The sequence below is a fragment of the Somniosus microcephalus genome, chromosome 2 (assembly GCF_052327205.1).
Source record: "Somniosus microcephalus isolate GS21.2 chromosome 2, FLI_Smic_1.0, whole genome shotgun sequence".
In the NCBI taxonomy this organism is placed as follows: Eukaryota; Metazoa; Chordata; class Chondrichthyes; order Squaliformes; family Somniosidae; genus Somniosus; species Somniosus microcephalus.
This window is the reverse complement of record NC_140988.1, coordinates 249363542-249388109: the sequence shown is the minus strand read 5'-3', so window position 1 is coordinate 249388109 and position 24568 is coordinate 249363542.

Here is a 24568-nt window from a genome sequence, read left to right as displayed (position 1 = left end):
TGGTGCAGTTGGTAGGAGACGGGTTTTGAAGATGCATTCACTGACCGTGACCACTGGTCTGAGGTCATGAAGCTTTTTTGTGCACTGCTGGCAGTGACAGCCTCGGTGATCCGGTCCCACATCCTTCTTTCTGGAGGGCCACCTGGCCCCTGTGTGTAGAGGACCTCCCTTGCAGTTTGACCCCCTGCACAAAGCTGGAGTGCTGCATGCAAGACTTTGGGTGCCCCTTCCCTGGCTTGCTGAGCCATTTGTGCTGGTGCTGAAGGACTTTTTGTATTTTTTTAGTGCGGAAGGCAATTCAGCTTTAAGAGCTGAAGACTGCCATTTGGGATTTCTTTTTAATGTTAATTTTTTTCAGAAGGCAGTTGAGCTCTATGGGCTAAAAGCTGCTTATCTTTAAATGATTTTTCTTTTTTTCATTTTAGAAGGCAATTCCCCTTTAAGGGACTAAACTGCTTTCTGAAATGACAGCCATGCTTTAAGAGAAGGCTGTTCTTGCTGCAATGATCCTATGGCAGCGCTACATTGGGCCTCCTGCCGGGACTAATGCCACATAAACAGCCTTGCACAGTGCGTTTAGCACTGGCCCAATGTTAATTAGCAACCACCGCCAATTTACTGGTCCTGCCAGTGCCCTCAATTCCAGTGGCCATTCACTCCGGCCCGTGCTGGCACCGGCAGGTTTTTAGCAATCTCCAATTTCTAGGCCAGTGAATGCTATTTAGCTATTTGATTATTAGGGGCATCATTGAGTGAGAACATGATTGGGCCGAGTCCAATCATGTTCTCATCTGATGTCAACAAATTCATACTTTCCTGCTATGGTCAATGGGTAGCAATCAGAACTCTGGCTGATTGTTTCCCACCTTAGCCCCGAGGCACTGAGGCCAATTGTAATGGCTCCGCCCCCCCCCCCAACCACCCCCACCACCACACACCCACTTTCCTGACTGGTATCAGCAAACTCTGGACAAACGAGGGATTAAGCTAAGGACCTTTGTGATCTGATTGAGTTTCACACTGAACAATGTAGTTACTGAGGAAGTCTTCAATATTTTTTTAATTCATTTTGATGATTTCACATCAGGAAAAGACAACTCTTTCTGCTGACTGGAAGACAATACTGATCTTGGTAAGTGCAAGCTGAAAACAAAAGCAAACAACCATTCAATGCTGCTTCTGGCAGATGCTGTGCAATGACATAGTCCTGATGCAATCACACTAACCCACATTAGGTTTGGAATTATTTTTATCCTCACTTTGATCTTCGGAGGTGTTGAAAGTTTTATTGGTTTGTTGTAATTTGAAGTGAAAACAAAAAGAAAGACAAAATCTGTCCTTACTACAGACCGCAAGTATACAAGGAGCTCTAAGTAGCAGGCATAAATACAAAGCTGTTGTTATTATAGATCAAAAACAGAAATCAATGTGTTATTTCCTGAGGATAGTGTTCTGAGTTTATTATTCTTCCTTGTTTTCAGTGAGTTAACTCATTAGCTACCTACTACCAATTTGATATTACTTGCTGCAGCCCACTCAACAGCTCAGAGCCCCAATAAAAATCACTGGAGCAATTTCAGGTGGATGTGGGGAGGTAGTGGGGTGAAAATTACAGCACTTACTGGCCCCTTCCTGTCAACGTGCAGCCCACTTTGAATTTGGAGTGGGCCGGGAACAGTGCTCCCACCAGAAACAAGCTTGATTATCATTATCAAATCGGGGTCCTACGCCATATTTAGGACCCCGATGCAATTTTAAAAATCTTTGCCAATGAATTCTCCTCCTGGCCCCACAAAACCTTTCCATGGCTCCCTCTTTGGATTGTCTCCTCCTCCCCCCTTTGATGCTCCACCTCTTCCTCGGCTCCACAGAGGAGCCCCGCGGGATGTCCTGGCCCCGCCCAATTGGCGAGCTGCCGATATTTTTGTGATCAGGCCAGACTATGAATATGGTTCGGGCCTCACGCTGACGTCATCGGGCAGGCCGAATGAGCACTCTGCCCACTGCCTGTCAGATTTACAGGCTGGTCGAAAATCAATTTAAAAGCAAGAAATGAAATGGAAAATTGATTTGTAAGCATGAGGTGAAAGCACCTGCGACGGCCCACAGCTGAACATGGTCTAACAAAAAGATGGCGGCATGAAGTCCACCGACAAATAACAAAGGAAACGTGCATAAAGAAGGTGTTTCTACAACTTAATTCTAACCAGAAACCCTAAAAATGCAAGCCAACATCAGGAACCCACTTTCAACAGAAAGATTGTACATTCCAATAAGCAAACAACAAACCCTGAGAGAGAACAATAAAACTGGCAAAGCTGCCGAAGTTCAACTTCAACACAGCCACCCTTTCCCCAGGTCAAAAAAACACAGTTCTAGTGATCCTTCCCACCAGCAACCCCCCCCCCGCCCCCACCCCCGCCACGCTTGCTGAGCACATATCAGGACCCAACAACCCCCACCCACTTCACACTGAGGCAGAAACGGGTGGGCAAAGGTAGAAATGGACAACCAGTCCCCCCCCCCCACTGTACGCAGAAGAAGGAAGACAGCCCTCCCCCCCTCCCCCACCTCGGTCACTGGTGGAAACCTCTTCCTCCCCCACCTGCCTAAACAAAAATCACAAACCAGAACTTTAACAAAGTCCAGTAAAAGGAAAAATCAGACAACATGCCCCCCCTCATTAAAGGGCATAAAAAGCACCCCTCACCTGCTGTAAAAATTGGTCACTGTAGCCCTCCCCTTCTTATTCCCCTCCCTCTTTTACCCCTTCCTTCCCCTTCCCTTCCCTCCTCCAACCCACTCTTTTCCATATCTCTCTCACCTCTCCTCCCCTTCCCTTATCTCCTCCCTTTCCTCCTCTCTCCCTCCTCCTCTCTCCCTTCGCTTCTCCCCTTCTCTCCTATACATTTCCCACTTCACCTCCCCTCTCCTTCCCTCTTCACCTCCCCTCTCCTTCCCTCTTCACCTCCCCTGCCCCTCGACTCCCCTGCTCCTCTTTCCTCACCTTGTCCCCAGTCCCCCCTCATCCTCTCCCTTTCCACTCTCCCTCTCCCCTTCCCTACTTTCTACTCCTCGTTCTCTCCTTCCTTCTTCCTCTCCACTCCCCAAATTATATTAACCACCCACGCTGCACACCATGGATTCAGTCTTACTTTGTATTGAACCTTGCATTCATCTGGTGCTGCACCTGTCAGCCTGTCAATGATTAACAACGCATTATCTGGGTGACATATTATTGTTTCAAACCTCATGCCCCAATCTTGGTCAACCTCACAACATTAGCAAAAATCAAAAAGAATGTTCTAGGGTGGATGAATCACTCCCTATTTCAGAGTCCAATGTTTCCATACTAATACAAAAGGAAATAATAAGTTACATAATAGATAACGGAGGCTAAATGACCTTCGAAGTCACCATTTGCTAAGTGCTTTAAGAAGTTCTAAGCAGACACATGTTTGGCTTTGCTTCATATAGCATTTTTTTTAAAGAAAAAACTTAAAGGACATTACACAAAAGTAAAGAAAATAAAGAACTTGGCCCTGAATTTCCTCAGGGATTTTCCCAATCTCCTGCTGTAACTTTGATGGGAAATTAGCAGAGCCTGCGAGAACCAGCATAAACAGCCATTTACACCATTTCTCCAGGGATTCCACCAATTTCCCAACAAAGCTACAGCAGGAGTTTGGGGAAACTCTAGCAGAAATTCAGTGCATCTGTATTTATATAGGCCCTTTCACAACCTTAGGAAATCCCAAAGTGCTTCGGAGCCAATTACTTATTATTAAACTGTAGTCTCTGTTGTTTTATTGGGAAACATGGCAGCCTCACAAACAGCAATGAGGTGAACGACCAGATAATCTGTTTTCAGTGGTGTTGGTTGAGATGTTGGCCAGGAAACGAGGAGAATACCTGCTTTTCTTCAAAGTACCACAGGATCTTTTACATCCACTTGAACAGACAGTTCAATGCTGCAACCCAGAAGACAGCTCGTCCCACAGTACAACACTCCCTCAGCACTACACTGAAGTGTCCGTCTGGATTAAGTGCTCAACTGCTGGAGTGGGGTTTGAACAATAGCCTTTGGACTCAGAGGTAAGAATATTACCAACAAAGCCAATCTGGCACTTAAGTAAGAGAATTTGAAAATAAAGGTAAAATTCAAAGGAACCTACAGAAACTGATGACAGAAAAACACATGTGGCCCTGAATTTCCACGAGGGTCCCAATCTCTTGCCATAACTTCAGCAGGAGATCAGAAGAACCCTTGGCGATATGACAAAAGTGGAGATGATACTCTGCTGCCCATATTCTAGCTTGCACTAAATTTGTGGAGAAAATGTTCTTTTTGGGCAGAAGGTCAGCGGAAATTCAGCCCGCCATTGACCCCAGCTGATATCCAAGGGTCAGGGTCATTTCAATATCGTAGGCGAACTCCCAGCAGGATTCCCACCTACTTTGAGGGCCTCACCTCAGGGGGGCAGGGAAATTGCTGCAGAGGCCTCAAGCGCTTTTTGTAATGTACCAGGGCCAAATGCCGTTGGGACAGCTCAGATTTAATTTTAAAGTCATGGGGGTCAGAGAGTGCAATTAATCACCCATTCAATGATGACACTACCTTGAGAATTCATATGCTCCCCACCTCATGCCATAGCAGCGCTGTGCACCACAAACAGACAGTGCTCCTAGCACCCAGCATTGCTGTGATTTAAGTGGCAGGACTACTACATCTTATGGTGTGTTCCTATCATTAGCAAGCCATTTAAAAAATCCCAGCCATAATTGGGTGAAGGTATGAAATGCCCACCATCACTTCCAGTGGGACATCCCGGAAGTGGCAGTGGGTACCAGGAACCTGGTGGAACAGGTTCAAGTTTCCTTTCCCTCCACCACCCGCCCCACCACAAATCGACTTAAAATCATGTGGAAAGGGAAAGAAAAATCTGTCCCAGTGCCTTCTGAAAAGGAAGGGAAAATAAAATAGTTACCAATTTTTTTTTAAACAGAAAGATTTACTGCAGTGATCCAATTTGCTTGAATGCCAATATGAATTGATTTTTGTTATTGGTTAATGTTTCCCACTGACCTAGTAAGCATATCTCTTGAAGATGAAAATTGTATTTTTTCAAGCAAAACATTCTACTCTGTTTAAAGAAATTTGAGTTTTTGACAAGTTCACAAAGATTGTACTCTGTGTGCATTCCTTTGCATCATCTATACTTTCACAAAGGATACTTGGATTTAGTGCTCAGTGCAAGGCTTATATGTTGGTCAGTATGCCCAATTCACGGCCCTCTGACATGTTCAGGTGCAGGATCCATGGCCGGGAGTCCCAAATGGTATGTTGTCTCCCTGGTGCCAAGATGAACAACATCATGGAATGGGTAGAAAAACTTCTGGAACCAATGGCAGTGATAGAAATATATTTGGGGGGAGAAAATCAGTATCGCCCCGTTTGGGGCGCCATTATCGGCCGTGCGCAATGTTTAGCACCTGGCACTAATTATCACCTCCGACTGCAAACTTGGCTTTTATCTCCCCTGGAGGTGATTGGAGCGCTAAATCAGGCGCTACACACCTGTCTTAAGGCGCAAAAACCGAGGAGCGAGGCACTAACTCAGAGCACGGGCGCAGCTCAGGTGATGTCAGTTAGCGATGGAACACAGACACACTGGCACCGGACAGTTCTTAAAGGGGAGGGTCAATGTTGCTCTCCAGCCACACCCTGCTCATTGGAGCCTTGAATCTCAGCCTGGACAGACCTCTGCTACATTTTCCAGCCAAGGACTATGGAGAGGGTGAGAGAATGAGCTCAGCGCTTCAGCGAGCGGGCCTTGGAGGCTCTGGTTGGCACGGTGGAGCGCAGAAGATCTATACTCTACCCTGAAAGTGGCAGGAGGCCTTTGCCACGCGACTACAGAAGAGTGTGGAGGGAGGTGGCTCAGCACGTCTCCTCCAGGAGCATGGTCCCCAGGACCCATACTCAATGTCACAAAAAGTTCAACGACCTCACTCGGGTCATCAGGGTGAGTGGCTTTTTTTCAATACCTCTCCATCCCTCCATCTTAACCTCACTCTATGGCCAGAGGGTCTTAAAACCCCAATGTCCAACACTCATCCAACACCTATGGCCCTCTCATGAAACACACATGCACATTCCACACTTTACATACAGTAAGGGCTATTCAAATATGGGAGGCACATCAGGCAAGACCATGGCTGCATACAGTAAGGGCTATTCAAATATGGGAGGCACATCAGGCAAGACCATGGCTGCATACATTAAGGGCTATTCAACTATGGGAGGCACATCAGGCAAGACCGTGGCTGTATATTTACTCAGACGCCGTACTTTTTCTTGCAGGCCAAGCTATCTCATAATAGGAGACAGCAGCAATGGACGGGTGGAGGGCGGCTTCAGCTGCAACCCCTCAGCGATCTTGAGGCACGCGTTCACAGGATTGTGGCAAGCCAGGTGATCGGTCCCGTCGCCCCTGGAGAGGCCGACCCCGTTCTGGACAGCAATGGTAAGGTCATCACCTTTTTCTCCTCTCTCATTCCACTTGGCCCTCACAACACCGGCCTTTGACACTTTCAATCCAACTTACTAAATCACTGTACTCCTTCCCCCCTGTCCTCACGCTAAAGCCACTCTTGTACCTCCCTGCTTTCAGATGAAGATTCACCAGCTGAGGAGACGGGCCCTGAAGCTGCCAGTGGGAGTGAAGCTGCAAGCGAGGAGGAAGAGGAAGCCGGAACATCAGCGCCACCCTCTCCCGAGGAAGCCCATGCCCACACTAGGAACACATCTTCCCTGGAGGGGAGCAGGGGGAAAGGGTCTGATGAGGGTGAAGCTCCAGGACCCAGCAGGCTGCAGCAATGTGATGGGGGTAGGGAAACTCAGGGGTCTTCTCCCCGAAGGGAGAGTAGGCCAGTGAGTCCTGCTGCACTGGACGCAGAGGAGCAGCAGCTCATCGTTGAAATGAACACCCAGGCGTTGGACATGCACACTCAGCTCATGGGTGCAGTGGGAAGGGTGCCCAAATGCATTGATGCACTGGCAAGGAGTGTGGAGCACTTCGCTGTAGCGCAGGCGGATGTCACGCTAAAGCTTAGTGCTGCAATTCAGTCACTGGCTGCCGTGATCCCATCTCAGACTGCTCTCATGCAGACTCAGATTGAGGCCACGCAAGCACTGACTGCTGCCATTGTCGCTGGTTCGGACACATTTCCCCGGGGCTCTCACCGCGCCGCAGCAGGCCAGCAAGCTGTGCTCCAGCAGATTGCTCCGCATGCTGATGTGCTGCCCCGTGGGAGTGCCAGTGTGTCGTCGAGCAGGGAGATGCTGTCCTTTCTCAAGATGACAGCATTCCTGCTGCCACCACTGTCACTTCCCCATTGCACTTGCCACTGCCTGTAGCCCAGACTGCTGCCGCCCATGCAGAGTTGGTGCAGTCTGCAGTCGGGCCTTCCAGGCCCAGAGCTGGTCGAGGCCGTCCTTCAAGGGCATCTGCTGCCTCAGGTTCTGACAATCAGCAGCCTTCCACCAGCCTTAGTGCAGCCACTGGGGCCCCATTATGGAGGAGCAGTAGGGTCGGAAGGGGGGAAGTGCGCAAGGGAAGATCACCCTCAAAGGGCAAAAAGTAGGAGGTGTGACAAAATGTTGGTCAATTTTTTACTAAAGGCCAAGGTTCGTGTTCAAACTTTTGTTTAGTGTTTTGGACATTATCTCCAGGTTATGAGAAACAGTTATGTTAATGAATGATTTTTTGTGTTTGTTTCCAATAGTTTGTCATGAAGAAATGACACACACACAGTTTGTAAAATAAATAAGTGTGATAAATCCATTAAGTGGAACAAGGATTCAAAGAGGCGCTATCGTAGAATTAATACGAGTACTTTATTAACAACTGGGAAACACGTTTACAGACAGCCTGCATCAGCATTCTGGCATTCCACCTTGTGCTGACCTAAACAGGAAGCATACCTCTGACCTTAACAGGAAGCAAACCTCTGACCTTAGTAGCAGCATTGGCTACAGCACCACCTGGTCGATAACCTTAATCATAACATCCCAGATTACTATATCCCTCCCCCCTTAAGATTTCAGTATAAATTTCTTAACAAACAACCATTCCTGAGGGTCACATAAGGAGTCTCCATTCATCATGTTCCATACTTGACGAACCTAACAGTTCAGTATCAATCTCTCTGGTGGCTTGCGAGGCCTTTGTGAACATCTAACAGTAAAGTCCCTGCTTGTTTGTGCTGAAGCCACCAGCTGCTCCTGAGCAGTGCTCAGAGTATCTGACTCTGCAACGATGGTTTCCTCTTGACGGATAGGTTCCTGTGGAATTATCTCTGTCCCTGGTGGTGGCACCACAGATGCACTTGGATAACTGGGGGCAACCCTGTCTTCAGTCATTGCATCTGGAACCTTCATTTCAATTTCCCCTTGTCTGGGAAGCATCTGATCTACATGTCTGCGTACTACCCTACCATCTCCCAACATGACCTTGTATGATACTGGACCTGTCATTGAGTCTATGGAGCCAGGAATCCACTTTGGTCCATAACTGAAATTCCTGGTAAGGATCGCATCTCCTTCTCCAAAACTTCGGCTCTTTGTTCTTTTGTCATGGTTCTCTTTTTGTTTGTTTTGTCTGTTTTCCATTTTCCTTTTTAGGTCTGGGTGGACAAGGTCAAGAGTGGAGCGTAGTCTATGACCCAATAACATCTCAGCAGGAGAGAGTCCTGTGGTGGATTGAGGTGTTATTCTGTAGCTGAACAGAACCCGTGACACTTTGGCTGCTAAACTCCCTTCTGCACTTTTTTTCATCATCTCCTTAAATGTTTGTACGGCTCTCTCCGCAAGTCCATTCGCGGACGGATGTTATGGAGCCGAGGTCACCTGCACTATGCCATTTTTTCTCAAGAACTCTTTTGTCTCTGTACTCACAAAACAAGTGGCATTGTCACTCACCACGATCTCCGGTAGCCCTTGATTACTGAAGCTCCGACGCAGGCAGTCTATAGTAGTAGTGGCAGAAGCAGAATTTAGAGGATAAACACCCATCCATTTGGAATGTGCATCAATGATTATGAGGAACATCTTCCCCATGAATGGACCCGCATAATCTAAGTGCAATCTTCTCCATGGTTTATCCAGCCACTCCCAGGGGTGGAGAGGAGCCGCTGCTGGTGCCTTCCGGTGTTCCTGACAAGTGCTGCATGTCTTGACTAGATTTTCTATCTCCTCATCTAACTTTGGCCACCACAAGTAACTCCTAGCCAAGGCTTTCATATGCAAGACCCTAGGATGACACTGATGTAGTTGCTCTAGGATAGCCTGGCGTGCTGGCCGTGGAATAATCACTCGTGCTCCCCACAACACGCAACCATCCTGCACACTCAGCTCTGTTTTCCTGACACTGTAGGGTGTGAAGTCAGCCCCTTCCAGATGCTGTGGCCATCCCCTCACCACATATTCTCGAACTCTAGTCAGTACTGGATTTTTACCTGTCCATGTTCTTACTTGCTCTGCAGTCACAAGTGCCGTGTCAGTGTGCTCCAACATCAAAACTCTGTCCTCTGGAGCTGCACGGATAGGTGTGCCTGGCAGTGGAAGACGGCTCAAGGCATCTGCGTTCCCATGGTAGACGATGACATACTCATATACCCTCAACGTCACTGCCCACCTCTGGATCCGGGGTGACACCATCTGTGGAACTGCTTTCATTTCGTTGAAAAGAGAGAGAAGAGGTTTATGGTCGGTGCATATGGTGAACTTCCTGCCATATATGTACTTGTGGAACATCTGTAACCCAAACATTACTGCTAACCCCTCTTTGTCTAACTGGGAATAGTTTTTTTCCGCTGGCGTTAGAGTTTGGGACATAAACCCTATTGGTCTTTCAGTTCCATCTTCCATGCAGTGTGAAAGAACTGCCCCCACCCCGTAAGGTGAAGCGTCACAAGAGAGAATGATGTCTTTCTCTGCATTGTAGTGAACCAGCACATCCGACGACAGCATCAGTTTCTTGGACTGTTCAAATGAAACCCCCTGCTCCTCTCCCCACTGCCACTGTGTCTCCTTGCGCAGTAGTTTGTGAAGAGGTACTAACACAGTTGACAAGTTTGGTAAAATCCTGTTATAATAGTTCAGCAGTCCTAGGTAAGCTTTTAACTTAGCCACATTTGTAGGAGCAGGGGCATCCTGCAGTGCTTGTACCTTCTCCTTGAGTGGATGGAGCCCGGTGGTGTCCACTCTGTGTCCCAGGAACACTGCCTCATTCCCCAGGAAAGTGCACTTACTCCTCTTGAGCCGGAACCCTGCCCTCTCCAATCCCTGTAGTACCTCTCTCAGAGTGCTCAGATGCTCCTGGTCGGTTCTTCCCATCACCAGAATGTCATCCAGATAGATGGAAACATGTGGAATCCCTTGCAGTACACCTTCGATTGTCCTCTGGAAGATAGCTGGACTAGATGAGACACCAAACGGTAAGCAGTTATATGTAAACAAGCCCTTGTGTGTATTTATGGTGACATACTTCTTTGATTCGTCATCCAGTGTAATCTGCAAGTAGGCATGACTCATATCCAACTTTGTGAATTTCTTTCCTCCAGCCAGGTTTGCAAATAGGATTTGGGAATAGGATACTGCTCTAGTTTGGACACCCGATTGACAGTCAATTTATAGTCTCCACAGAGTCTTACCGAATTGTCCAGTTTTAACACAGGTACTATGGGAGTTGCCCATTCCGAACATTTCACCGACTCCAGTATGTTCTCTCTCAATAGACAGTCAAGCTCAGCCTCTACCTTTGGCTTCATGGCATAAGGCACAGGTCGTTGTTTAAAAAACCTTGGCGGTGCCTCCTTGTCTACATAAATCTTAGCTGGGGGGCCATTAAATGTGCCAAGTTCCTCCTTGAACACACGCTCATGTTCACTCAACACTTCTTGCAAAGTCAACAGTTTGCCCGCATCTACTTGATGTACTGCTCCCCAGTCTAATTTAAGTTCTTTTATCCAGCCCCGACCTAACAGGTTTGGTCTGGTACCCGATACTATAACTACAGGTAGCTGTTCCACTGTGTCCCTGTGTTGCACAGTTACCTTAGCTGTACCTAATGTCGCTACTCGTTCACCTGTATATGTTTTAAGATGCAGGGAGCAAGGCTTTAACTCTGGAACTTTTGCACGGTTCCACAATTTTGAGTACTCTGCCTTGTTCATTATGGTCACGCCGCACCCTGTATCCACTTCAAAGTTCACCTTAGAGTCACTTACTGTCAGTTGCAATGTGATAGGAGCCACTTTTGGAATGTTCTCTAACATGCTATACATTATGAACATGTCCTCTTCTTCCTCAGCTTCCCCGCTGATGTGGTGTGCTCCATGTTTTTTCACTTCTCTCCCTTGGTTTTGCTGTCCTCCCCCTTTTGGTTTGGATTCCTCCACAGGTGATTTTGCCCTGCAAGCTCATTTTATGTGTCCTTGTTTCCCACACTTGTAACACTTTTCCTCCAGAAACCGGCATTCACTCGCCAGGTGATCGCCCTTGCATCTATAACATGCCTTCACATGCTCACGTTGTGGTTTCTGAAGCATGTTCAACTTGTGCACAACAACCTGACCAGTAACTTGCGTAGCATTAGCCCTGTCTGAACCCTGTATTTCTTTTACATCTCAGTTCGCTGTCTCTATGGCTTGAACAGGTTCCAATGCTTTTTCATAAGTAAGCCCAGTCTCAGATAATAATCTACGCTGCATTCGGTTGTCCATAATTCTGCAAACTAGCCTATCTCGCAGCATTTCCTTCAGGTTGTTTCCATAATTGCAATCTTTTGCTAATTTACGCAACACCACTACATAGTCCATTACACTCTCTTCCTCTTTCCTGTTCCTTGAATTAAACTTGAACTGCTGTACAATCTCACTAGGCTTAGGGTTGAAATGTTCTTTTAGCAAAGCCACTAATTCAACAAATGATTTGTCTCCAGGCTTTTCAGGACTGAGCAGATTTTTCATCAAACTGTAGGTTTGGCTTCCCACTGAACTAAGCAGAATGGCTTTCCTTTTTCCAGCATCATTTATTTCATTTGCTTCGAAAAAATAACCCAACACTTCACAGTATTCCTGCCAGGTTTGTGCTTGAATATCAAAAGCAGAAACCGTTCCTACCGTGGCAGCCATGCTCTCTTCCAGCTTGTAGATAACTTTAGCTCATGATTTTGTTGTTTAAACGTCCCAGCAGACTTTTCTTCTTTATGCAGGGTCCTTAAGTTGCCTCATCGCCAAATGTGATAAATCCATTAAGTGGAACAAGGACTCAAAGAGGCGATATCGTAGAATTAACACGAGTACTTTATTAACAACTGGGAAACACATTTACAGACAGCCTGCATCAGCATCCTGGCATTCCACCTTGTGCTGACCTAAACAGGAAGCAAACCTCTGACCTTAACAGGAAGCAAACCTCTGACCTTAGTAGCAGCATTGGCTACAGCACCACCTGGTGGATAACCTTAATCATAACATCCCAGATTACTATAATAATTTTTGTATTCAAAATGTACATGTTTGGTCTTTGAAATCATTGCTGCCTTGGCCAGCTTAGGGGTTGCGGGTTGGTTTCATTCATGTTGTTCTGCATGGCAGAAGCCATTTCCTCAGTAGGGGCCTAGAAGTGGCTTGCTATCAGCCATTGACAGACGGCCCTTGCAGTTTCAACTTTGTGGGCCTCCCTCCCGCCTTGGTGCTGCTGATGATCATCCTCCTCCTCCTTCTCCTCCTCCTCCGGTGGTGCTCCAATGTCTGGTGGCATTGGCTGGGTCCTGAGGATTGCCAGGTTATGCAGCATGCAGCACACAACTATGAAGAGGGAGACTCGCTCAGGCAAGTACTGCAGGGCTCCTCCTGAGTGGTCCAGACAGCGGAACCGTTGCTTGAGCACGCCGATCGTCTGCTCAACAATGTTCCTGGTGGTGAGATTGCTCTCGTTGTACCACAGCTCAGCAGGGGTGTTGGGGTTATGGAGCGGTGTCATCAGCCAGGTGCACAGTGGATAACCCTTGTCCCAGAGGAGCCAACCACATGGCTGATGCGGTGCCTGGAAAAGTTCTGGCACAGCAGTCTGGCGCAGGATGAAAGCATCATGGCTGCTGCCAGGATAGCTGGCATTGACAGCGAATATCAGCTGTCTGTGGTCACAGGCCAACTGGACGTTTAAGGAGTGGAACCCCTTGCGGTTGCGGAAATCCTCTGCATTCTCATGCGGTGCACGCAATGCCACATGCGTGCAGTCAATGGCGCCCTGCACCATAGGGAAGCCTGCTATCCTCGCAAAGCCCAGTGTGCATTCATGCTGTTTGGCCCGAGTCATCGGGAAAGAGATGTACTGGCGTCTCCTTTTATAGAGGGCAGTTGTGACCTGATGGATGTAGCAATGGACTGCGAACTGGGAGATATTGGCGATGTTCCCAGTAGCTGCTTGAAAGAAGCCAGTGGCATAAAAGTTCAGAGCTACTGTGACCTTCACTGCCACTGACAGAGACGCCCTGGTCCTCAGTAGAGGCTGCAGATCTGGTTGCAGCAGGTGGCAGAGCTCAGTGACCACCTCCTTGCTGAAGCACAGCCTGCGCAAACACTGCTCCTCAGACAAATGAATGTAGGAGAATTGTTGCTGAAATACCCTGGGAGGGTATGGTCTCCTGTACAGAGGCCTGTTGGCCCTCCTCCGTCTGGCCATGATTGCCACTCTCTCTGCGTCTCTGTTGCCTCCGATTCTGCAGGCGCAGGACAACGCCCCAAATCAGTGCAGCCCCCATAGTCTCTTGGTAATCGAAGTAATGAAGGTCAAATCCAAAATACCTGCAAAGTGATGCTCAGTAGCCAAAACTACTTCACACAGTGTTGACTCTATGCAGAAGTCTCTCCTTCTCTCTCTCAGAATCTCTCTCTCTGTCAGAATGAGTGGTGCAAAAATGTCTACCACAGAAAAAGCCAGGAAGAGGCCGCCTTTAAATAGCACCCCCCCACCAGCCCCTCATCGACTGTGAAACGTTCCAGTCAACCTGTCGTTGCTTGCGCCAGGCGGAAAGGAGGGGGGCACCACTCAATATCCAGTCTGGGGCGCCACAAGGGCATTGCACGCTCGACTGACGTCAAGATCTGCATGTGCAGGAGATTGGGCGGTATTATTTAGCACCACCGCAAAATGTCTGGTCAATTTCGCGAGCGTGCCCGGGCGCTAGTTGCTTTGCGCCCCATTAGCGCCCTCTTTAGGCGCTAACAAGAGGCGCAAACCAACCAAATTTTTCCCCCTTGATGTTTTGCAGAGGAAGTTTAAGGAGCCAAGCACTAGATTGAAAAGGTGGCAATCTCAAGATTGTTTCCTGTGCCACATGTTGGACAAGTTAAACAGTGGAAGATTCAATAGGTCAAAATGTGACTCCAGGGCTGATGCAGGAGGGAAAGGTTTACATTGTTGGGGCATTGGAGCAATTTTTGGAAAAAGGGAGGGGTCAGCCTTCACCTGAACTGAAACAGCACCAATATTTTTGTGGAGAGTGTAAATAGAGCAATGGGGGAGAATTTAAATTAACATGGCAAGGGTATGGGGAAAGTTTGATACAAAAGATGGAGAGCAGGATTAATAAATATTGAGAAAATACTATCAGAAGAGAAAAGGGGGAAAACAGGCCCTGAGGTAGTAAGCATTTAGAAATACAAAGGTTAATCAAGGACAGCCAGCATGGATTTGATAACTGAAAATTTGACAAAGTTAATAGAGTTTTTTGAAGAAGTGCCTGATTGGATCGATAAAAGGAATTCAGTGATGTGGTGTATATAAATTTTCAGAGGGTGTTTGATAAGGTATCTCACAAGAGGCTTGATTGAAAAATTCAATTCGTATTGTATAAGAGGAAATGTAACAGCGAGGAGAGAAAGTTGGTTGACAGAGAGGAAACAAGAGTTAGGGTAAATGGGTGTTGCTTAGGCTGGAAAAGGGTTAAAGACATGTACCCAGGGGCCATTGCTGGGTCCACTTTTGTTATCTTTATATATAGATGATGATATGGCTGTGGACGCAATGCCAAAATTTGCTAACAACACAAAATTAGGAGGTTTGGTAAACAGCAAGAAAGACTGTAAAGGACTTCAGGAAGACACAGCAGAATAGGTATACAAGTGAGGGGTGCAATTTAATGTGGATAAGTATGAGGTATTACATTTTTGGAGAAAAACAAGAAATTGGTGTATGTTCTTAATAGAATTACACTAGAAAGACACAAATGGTACGAATGAACAGACAGACCTAGGGGTTCAAATATATAATTCCCTGAAAGTGCAAGTGCAGATAGATAAAGCCATAAAAAGTGACAGTATCATCTGTTAGGCTGCAGTTAAAGTGCTGTGTTCAATTTTCGGTGCCCCATTATAGAAAGGAAAGGACATTAAAGGCATAAAGAACATATAGCGTGGATTCATCAGGATGATGCTAGGGATGGGAAACTGTAGTTATGAAGAGAAGCTTGAGTTACTGTGGATATTTTCACTGGAGCACAGGCTGAGAAGAGATTTAATAGAGGGTTTGAAAATTATGACGAGTTTTGATAGAATGAATAGAGAAAAACTATTTCCTCTGGTTGGGTAGTCTGCGATGCGCAGTCAAGTTAAAATGATCACTGAGAGAGTTCGCAGTCAAGTTAAAATAATCACTGAGAGAGTTTGGAGTGAGGTTAGGAGAAATTCCTTTACACAGAGAGTTGTTGAAGCACGGACTGGACCGCTCCACCACAGAAAATGGTCAAGGCAGAGACCATTGCTTCTTTTAAGGGAAAATTGGATAAACATTTGAAGCAGAGAAAAATACAGGGCATTAGGGAGAGAGTGGAATAACTCTCATAAAGAGCCAGCACAGACATGATGAGCCAAATGATCTCTTTCTATGCTGTAAATATCTATGGCAGTGATGGGTGTGGCCAAAGGACCTCAGGAGTTATTGCATCTGCTTTTATAGGGTGTGCCTGATTTCCATTTCTTCATCATCTCAATGATGCAGTGTTTTTTTTAATTTGTTTATGGGATCAGGGCATCGCTGGCAATGCCAGCATTTATTGCCCACCCCTAGTTGCCCTTGAGAAGGTGGTGGTGAGCTGTCTTCTTGACAAATGAGTGACTTGCTAAACCATTTCAGAGGGCAGTTACGAGTCAACCACATTGCTGTGGGTCTGGACTCACATATAGGCCAGACCAGGTAAGGGCGGTAGATTTCCTTCCCTAAAGGACATTAGTGAACCAGATGGGTTTTTACAACAATCCGATAGTTTCATGCTTTTTACTCCAGATTTATTTAATTAACTGAATTTAAATTCCCCAGTTGCTGTGGTGGGATTTGAACTCACGTCTCATGTCAATCATTAGTCCAGGCCTTTGGATTACTAGCCCAGTGACATTACCACTATGCTATCGTTCCCTTGAAGTGTGCTTGAAACTCACAAAAGAATACCATCCTCGTGTGACCCCCAAGATGAGCTTTTGACCATATATCTGCAGCATCATTAAGGCCGTCTATTTCCACCTCCGTAACATCGCCTGACTCTGCCCCTGCCTCAACTCATCTGCTGCTGAAACCCTCATCCATGCCTTTGTTACCTCTAGGCTTGACTATTCCTACGCACTCCTGGCCGGCCTCCCACGTTCTAATCTCTGTAAACCTGAGGTCATCCAAAACTCGGCTGCCCGTGTCCTAACTCGCACCAAGTCCCGTTCACCCATCACCCCCTGTGCTCGCTGACCTACATTGGCTCCCGGTTAAACAATGCCTCGATTTTAAAATTCTCATCCTTGTTTTCAAATCCCTCAGTGGCCTCACCCATCCCTATCTCTGTAATCTCCTACAACCCTCTGAGATATCTGTGCTCCTCCAATTCTGGCCTCCTGAGCATCCCCAATTTTAACCACTCCACCATTGGTGGCCGTGCCTTCAGCTGCCTGGGCCCTAAGCTCTGGAAATCCCTCCCTAAACCTCTCCACCTCGTTGCCACTCTTTCCTCTTTTATGTCGCTGCTTAAAACCTACCTCTTTGACCAAGCTTTTGGTCATCTGTCCTAATATCTCCTTATGTGGCTCGGTGTCAAATTTTGTTTGATGATCACTCCTGTGAAGCGCCTTGGGACGTTTTACTATGTTCAAGGCGCTATAAATACAAGTTGTTGTTGTTCAGAAGGTTGAGTTCAGGCCCCACTCTAGGACTTGAGCACTCCTATCTAGACTGATAGTCCCGTGCATTACTGAAGCAGTGCTGCACTGTCGAAGGCACCATCATCTCGGATGAGATGTTAAACCAAGGCCCTGTCTGCCTGCTCAGATGGATGTAAAAGATCCCATGGCATTATTCAAAGAAGAGCAGGTTAATTCTCCCTGGTGTTCTGGACAACATTTATCCCTCTATAAACACCACCAAAAATATTGCTCATTGTGTGAAAACTTTTCTCTCTTCCAGTTCTGGCCTCTTGCACATTCCCAAGCTTCACCGCTCTACCATTGGTGGACGTGTCTACAGCTGCCTAGGCCCTAAGCTCTGGAATTCCCTCCCTAAACCTCTCCACCTCATCACCACTCTTTCCTCTTTTAGGCAAATGGTATGTTGGCCTTCATAGCGAGAGGATTCGAGTACAGGAGCAAGGATCTCTTGCTGCAGTTGTACAGGGCCTTGGTGAGACCACACCTTGAGTATTGTGTGCAGTTTTGGTCGCCTTATCTGAGGAAGGATGTTCTTGCCATGGAGGGAGTGCAGCAAAGATTCACCAGACTGATACCTGGGATGGCAGGAATGACGTATGAGGAGAGATTGGGTCGATTGGGCTTATATTCGCTGGAGTTTAGAAGAATGAGAGGGGATCTCATTGAAACTTATAAAATTCTAACAGGACTAGACAGACTAGATGCAGGGAGGATGTTCCCGATGGCAGGGGAGTCCAGAACCAGGGGTCACAGTCTAAAGATAAGGGGTAAGCCATTTAGGACAGAGATGAGGAGGAATTACTTCACCCAGAGAGTGGTGAACCTGTGGAATTCTCTACCACAGAAGGCAGTTGAGGCCAATTCATTAAATATATTCAAGAAGGAGTTGGGTATATTTCTTAAGGCTGAAGGGATCAAGGGATATGGGGAGAAAGCAGGGACAGGGTACTGAATTTGGATGATCAGCCATGATCTCATTAAATGGCGGAGCAGGCTCGAAGGGCCGAATGGCCCACTCCTGCTCCTATCTTCTATGTTTCTATGTTTCTATGTCTTCATAAGGTGCAACACCAAAGCCAGCAATACACAAGAATAATGAAGACAAGTATTAAGGGGGAGGAACAAAATGCAAAATGGACACCAACTCAGCAAAAACAAACTAATGTATGGATCAAAATTAAGCAAAGGGCACACAAAAAAACAAAAAATAATTCTTTAAAAAAATATAATCCTATGGGCGAAGCCTCAATCAAACACGTGAAATTCAGAGCAATTTACAATTGGATTTTAATATTTAAATGAGGCCACACATGCTGGTCGCACAGATTTATTATTGGGTCTCAAATCACACCTCATAAAATCGAGCGCTTAGCAAATTACAACCACAGGCCACTGCATGCAAGGCCACTCTGACAGCACAGTGCCTTAGGAAATTGACATTTTGTATAAATTCACTATAAGTTTTAGCAAAACAAAGGAAAACACAACCCATCAACAAACTAAAGCAACCATGAGAGATTACTTTGCAATAACCAGAATGTAAAGTCATTCTGAAGGCAGCTATGTGACCAGAATTGGCTGTGAAATGATTCATCTTGTTGAAAAATCATTAAAATATTAATGCAAGGCTAAGTCAATTAACTGTAAAATCATTGATTTGAGGAACTTTTCCAAGCAGTGAAATCAATTGACCAAAATCATAATGTAACTGGTGCCTGTTTAACACTGTTTAACACTAACCTCACCAGGGAAGGGAAACAGCTCCTGATGTGCTTGCTTCTGTCTATTTTTTGAAATTTTCCATATTAGCTGCAAATTAAGAATATATTAGGACCGGAGCTTCAAACATGGTTCAAATCCTTCGGGCAGCAATGCTCTTTGCTTCCATTTTGAAGTGTGGCATCATCAATGAGGTTCACACAAGATCATGCATGGTAATTACTAATAAGGAAGGAAGGTCAATCAGCCCATCTTAATCCATTCATCCAGAAAGCCTTTAACATCCCTCCATTGCAGATGTAATTGTTTCTTAAATGACTCCAGAGTTTTTGTTTCCACTATGCCTAGAAGTCCATTCCATGTTTTGATCATTCTTTATGTAAAGAAAAACATCCTATCAGTTTTAAATGTACCTTTTACTAATTCCTACAATTTAATTTAAAGTGGTATTCTGAATTTACCTTGTCCATTCCCTTGACTATCTCGCATACCTCTCTAAGATCATCAACTCATAGCACAGCAATTTATCATTTAGTTGTTCAAAGGCCCTGCTTGACATCATTGAAAAGACTCGGGCCAAGAGTACAGTTTTCAGTTTGTCTTGGGCAAGCTGCCTTCCTCACAACAAAGGGTAACTGTCTTCTCAGAGTGATTGATGACCTCAACATCACAAGTGATCAAGTCATGGCACCTAAACAAAAGGGTACTTATTGACCACAAAGCCTAGGACTAGATCTGCGTGATTACGGTAGATAACATTGCCAAAGATTTCCTCTCCTCTGCAGCTGAAGTCCTGAACAAACTGTAACCAGAGTCTGCTAACCATTTATCAACTAAGCCGAGCCATGTTATGGTAACTACAAAGGGAAGGAGAACTATTTAGGCAAAAATAGAGGGCCTTTAAAGCTGTACTTAAAGCCTCTTCAAAGTAAACAGGAGCAGCTGTAAAGGTATATTATGATGCAGTGAGTCGTGAAGCCAGGAGGGTTGTTAGGGAAATGAAGCAGGATCAGGAAGTTGCATTCATCTTCCAGGGCATGTACCCTGTAAGTACACAAAACATATCCTAAATAATTTCTCCATTTACTAAAGTTTGTCATCAATCATTATCCTCTGGGTTACTATCAATGACTGACAAAACTAGAGCTCTCCAACAAATCCATTAGAGTCTGAAGAAAACGCTGCAGTGAATTGATGTCTGACTCAACAGGCCATGGTAAGGAGATGGGTAAAACCAGTGGAGTGTCCTGCACGAATAGAAGGCCAGTTTGATGGAAAGAGGTGGACTCCATACTGTATTGCCTAATTAATGGCAGATGGTAAGTGTATTTACGCTGAATGGATACAAGCTACTGGAGGTGAATGGGGGAGGGGAGATATTTGTCCTAGAGAACAGTATCATGAATCACTGACTTGCCTTTTGAGGCCAGGGTTCCAGAGTGCAGTTGAGCTTTCTATCCATTAGAAGGGGAAATCAACGTGAACATTAGAACAACTGAAGACATCAGTGGCTCATTTGGATTGTTGCAGCATACACATCAGAAACCTTGGAGGCCCACAGAGTAAGCAGAAGGGAATAGACCAGATTATGTTATTCTGAGGAATATGTAGGGCACGATGTAACCTAAGCCTGTATCTAACTGCTCCCTGTTTGGGAGGAGTAACTGTGGTGGCGGGTTGCTATTGGATGTTGGAGCCTTTTTGGGACGGTGGTATCCCTAAATCACTGGATGCAGAATCATGAGATGTACTTTCAACAGCTGAAGCCATGTCCAACAATGCAGTGACTGTCAGTGCCTGCCTTCTCTCTGATATTTCATCAATCCTTTGAGGAGCCTGGTTGGAATAGGAAATTGTGCAGAAAGGAAGCTGCTTCATCCAGTCTTTTTCCTGCCTCTGCTGGATGATTACTTATCTGCATTAGAGTATAGTCCATATAGTGTCTCTGAAGTGGGCTAAGCTCACCATCTACATTATTTCCAAGTAATTATTCAGCCTTGCAAAATAACAACAGAAAATGCTGGAAAAACTCAGCAGGTCAGGCAACATCCGTGGAGAGAAATTTGAGTTGACGTTTCGGGTCGAACCCTTCTTCAAAACTGGAAAGAAAAGAAAATAGATCGAAGGCAGGGCTGCGATCGGACAAAAGAAGTAAAAGCAACAAAAGGAGTAAAAGAGACAATAAAAGGTATTCGAAGTTAGACGAGATGGTAATAGGCTGAGATTAGGTGTGAAGTGTGCTGGCAGGGCAAGAGATATCTGCCAGGTGTGAGAGAGAAACAAAAGGAAAGGGGGGGGGGAAAGGAGAGGAAAAATTACAAGAAAAATGTAATAGGGGCCGAGGTTATGATCTGAAATTGTTGAACTCGATATTGAGTCCGGAAGGCTGCAGAGTGCCTAATCGGAAGATGAGGTGCTGTTCCTCGAGTTTACATTGAGCTTCTGTGGAACAATACAAGAGGCCAAGGACGGTGAGGTTCGAGTGGCAGTGGAGCGGTGAATTAAAATGACAGGCGACCGGAAACTCGGGGTCACCCTTATGGACTGAACGGAGGTGTTCCGCAAAGCGGTCACCCAATCTGCGTTTGGTCTCCCCAATGTAGAGGAGACCGCATCGTGAGCAGCGAATACAGTATACTAGATTGCGAGAAGTACAAGTAAATCACTGTTTCACCTGGAAGGGGTGTTTGGGGCCCCGGACAGTGGGAAGGGGGGAGGTATAGGGGCAGGTGTTACATCTCCTCCGCTTGCACGGGAAGGTGCCAGGCGAAGGGGAAGGGCTGTTTGGGGTGATAGAGGAGTGGACTAGGGTGTCTCGGAGGGAGCGGTCCCTACGGAATGCTGAAAGAGGAGGGGAGGGGAAGATACATTTGGTGGTGGGATCACTTTGGAGGTAGCGGAAATGCCGGAGGATGATCCGTTGAATGTGGAGGCTGGTGGGGTGAAAGGTGAGGACAAGGGGAACCCTATCGTGGTTCTGGGAGGGAGGGGCCGGGGTGAGGGCAGAAGTGCGGGAGATAGAACTGACACGGTCGAGGGCAGTGTCAACCACAGTAGAGGGGAATCCTCGGTTGCGGAAAAAGGAAGACATGTCTGAAGCACTGGTGTGGAAGGTGGCATCGTCGGAGCAGATACGGCGGAGATGGAGAAACTGGGAGAATGGAATAGAGTCCTTACAGGAGGCGGGGTGGGAGGAAGTGTAGTCCAGGTAGCTGTGGGAGTCAGTGGGCTTGTAGTGAATATTGGTCGATAACCGATCCCCAGAGATGGAGACGGAGAAGTTGAGGAAGGGAAGGGAAGAGTCAGAGATGGACCATGTGAAGGTGAGGGAAGGGTGGAAATTGAGGCAAAGTGAATGAAATTGTCAAGTTCAGGGCAAGAGCAGGAAACGGCACCGATACAGTCATCAATGTATCGGAAAAAGAGGTGAGGGAGGGGACCCGAGTAGGACTGGAACAAAGATTGTTCCACATAGCCCACGAAAAGGCAGGCATAGCTAGGACCCATGCGGGTACCCATGGCAACACCTTTGATTTGGAGGAAATGAGTGGAGTTAAAGGAGAAGTTGTTCAATGTGAGAACAAGTTCAGCCAGGCGGAGGAGGGTGGTGGTGGATGGGGATTGGTCGGGTCTCTGTTCAACTTCTCCTTTAACTCCACTCATTTCCTCCAAATCAAAGGTGTTGCCATGGGTACCCGCATGGGTCCTAGCTATGCTTGCCTTTTCGTGGGCTATGTGGAACAATCTTTGTTCCAGTCCTACTCGGGTCCCCTCCCTCACCTCTTTTTCCGATACATTGATGACTGTATCGGTGCCGTTTCCTGCTCTCGCCCCGAACTTGACAATTTCATTCACTTTGCCTCCAATTTCCACCCTTCCCTCACCTTCACATGGTCCATCTCTGACTCTTCCCTTCCCTTCCTCGACTTCTCCGTCTCCATCTCTGGGGATCGGTTATCGACCAATATTCACTACAAGCCCACTGACTCCCACAGCTACCTGGACTACACTTCCTCCCACCCCGCCTCCTGTAAGGACTCTATTCCATTCTCCCAGTTTCTCCATCTCCGCCGTATCTGCTCCGACGATGCCACCTTCCACACCAGTGCTTCAGACATGTCTTCCTTTTTCCGCAACCGAGGATTCCCCTCTACCGTGGTTGACACTGCCCTCGACCGTGTCAGTTCTATCTCCCGCACTTCTGCCCTCACCCCTGCCCCTCCCTCCCAGGACCACGATAGGGTTCCCCTTGTCCTCACCTTTCACCCCACCAGCCTCCACATTCAACGGATCATCCTCCGGCATTTCCGCTACCTCCAAAGTGATCCCACCACCAAACGTATCTTCCCCTCCCCTCCCCTTTCAGCATTCCGTAGGGACCGTTCCCTCTGAGACACCCTAGTCCACTCCTCTATCACCCCAAACAGCCCTTCCCCTTCGCCTGGCACCTTCCCGTGCAAGCGGAGGAGATGTAACACCTGCCCCTATACCTCCCCCCTTCCCACTGTCCAGGGCCCCAAACACCCCTTCCAGGTGAAACAGCGATTTACTTGTACTTCTCGCAATCTAGTATACTGTATTCGCTGCTCACGATGCGGTCTCCTCTACATTGGGGAGACCAAACGCAGATTGGGTGACCGCTTTGCGGAACACCTCCGTTCAGTCCGTAAGGGTGACCCCGAACTTCCGGTCGCCTGTCATTTTAATTCACTGCTCCATTCCCACTCGGACCTCACTGCCCTTGGCCTCTTGTATTGTTCCACGGAAGCTCAATGTAAACTCGAGGAACAGCACCTCATCTTCCGATTAGGCACTCTGCAGCCTTCCGGACTCAATATCGAGTTCAACAATTTCAGATCATAACCTCAGCCCCTATTACATTTTTTCTCGTAATTTTTCCACTCCTTTCCCCCCCCCTTTCCTTTTGTTTCTCTCTCACACCTGACAGCTATCTCTTGCCCTGCCAGCACACTTCACACCTAATCTCGCCTATTACCATCTCGTCTAGCTTCGAATACCTTTTATTGTCTCTTTTACTCCTTTTGTTTCTTTTACTTCTTTTGTCCGATCGCAGCCCTGCCTTCGATCTATTTTCTTTTCTTTCCAGTTTTGAAGAAGGGTTCGACCCGAAACGTCAACTCAAATTTCTCTCCACGGATGTTGCCTGACCTGCTGAGTTTTTCCAGCATTTTCTGTTGTTATTTCGGATTTCCAGCATCTGCAGTATTTTGCTATCGTACTCAGCCTTGCAAACTTGGCAGGGACAGTAAATTTAAGTGGGTGCCCATGGTATTAATGGCACTAATCAGAGTGTTCATGAGCGAAAGCTTTTTTCTGATTATGCTCCCACTATACTTTGGGACTTAAGTAGGATCATATGTCATGTTGTACATTGTGCAGCTGTTTTGCAAATGTAGAAAGTGAGACCAGTCAGTTTAGCATCAGTTGTGCAGATATTGCTAGAATGTAGCATCAGGCACAGAGCAACAAAGTACCTGGACAAGTATGAGCTGCTCAAAGAAAGTCAACATGGATTTGTGAAGGGTAGGTCATGTCTGACTAATCTAGTTCAATTCTTTTGAGGAGGCCACTAGCA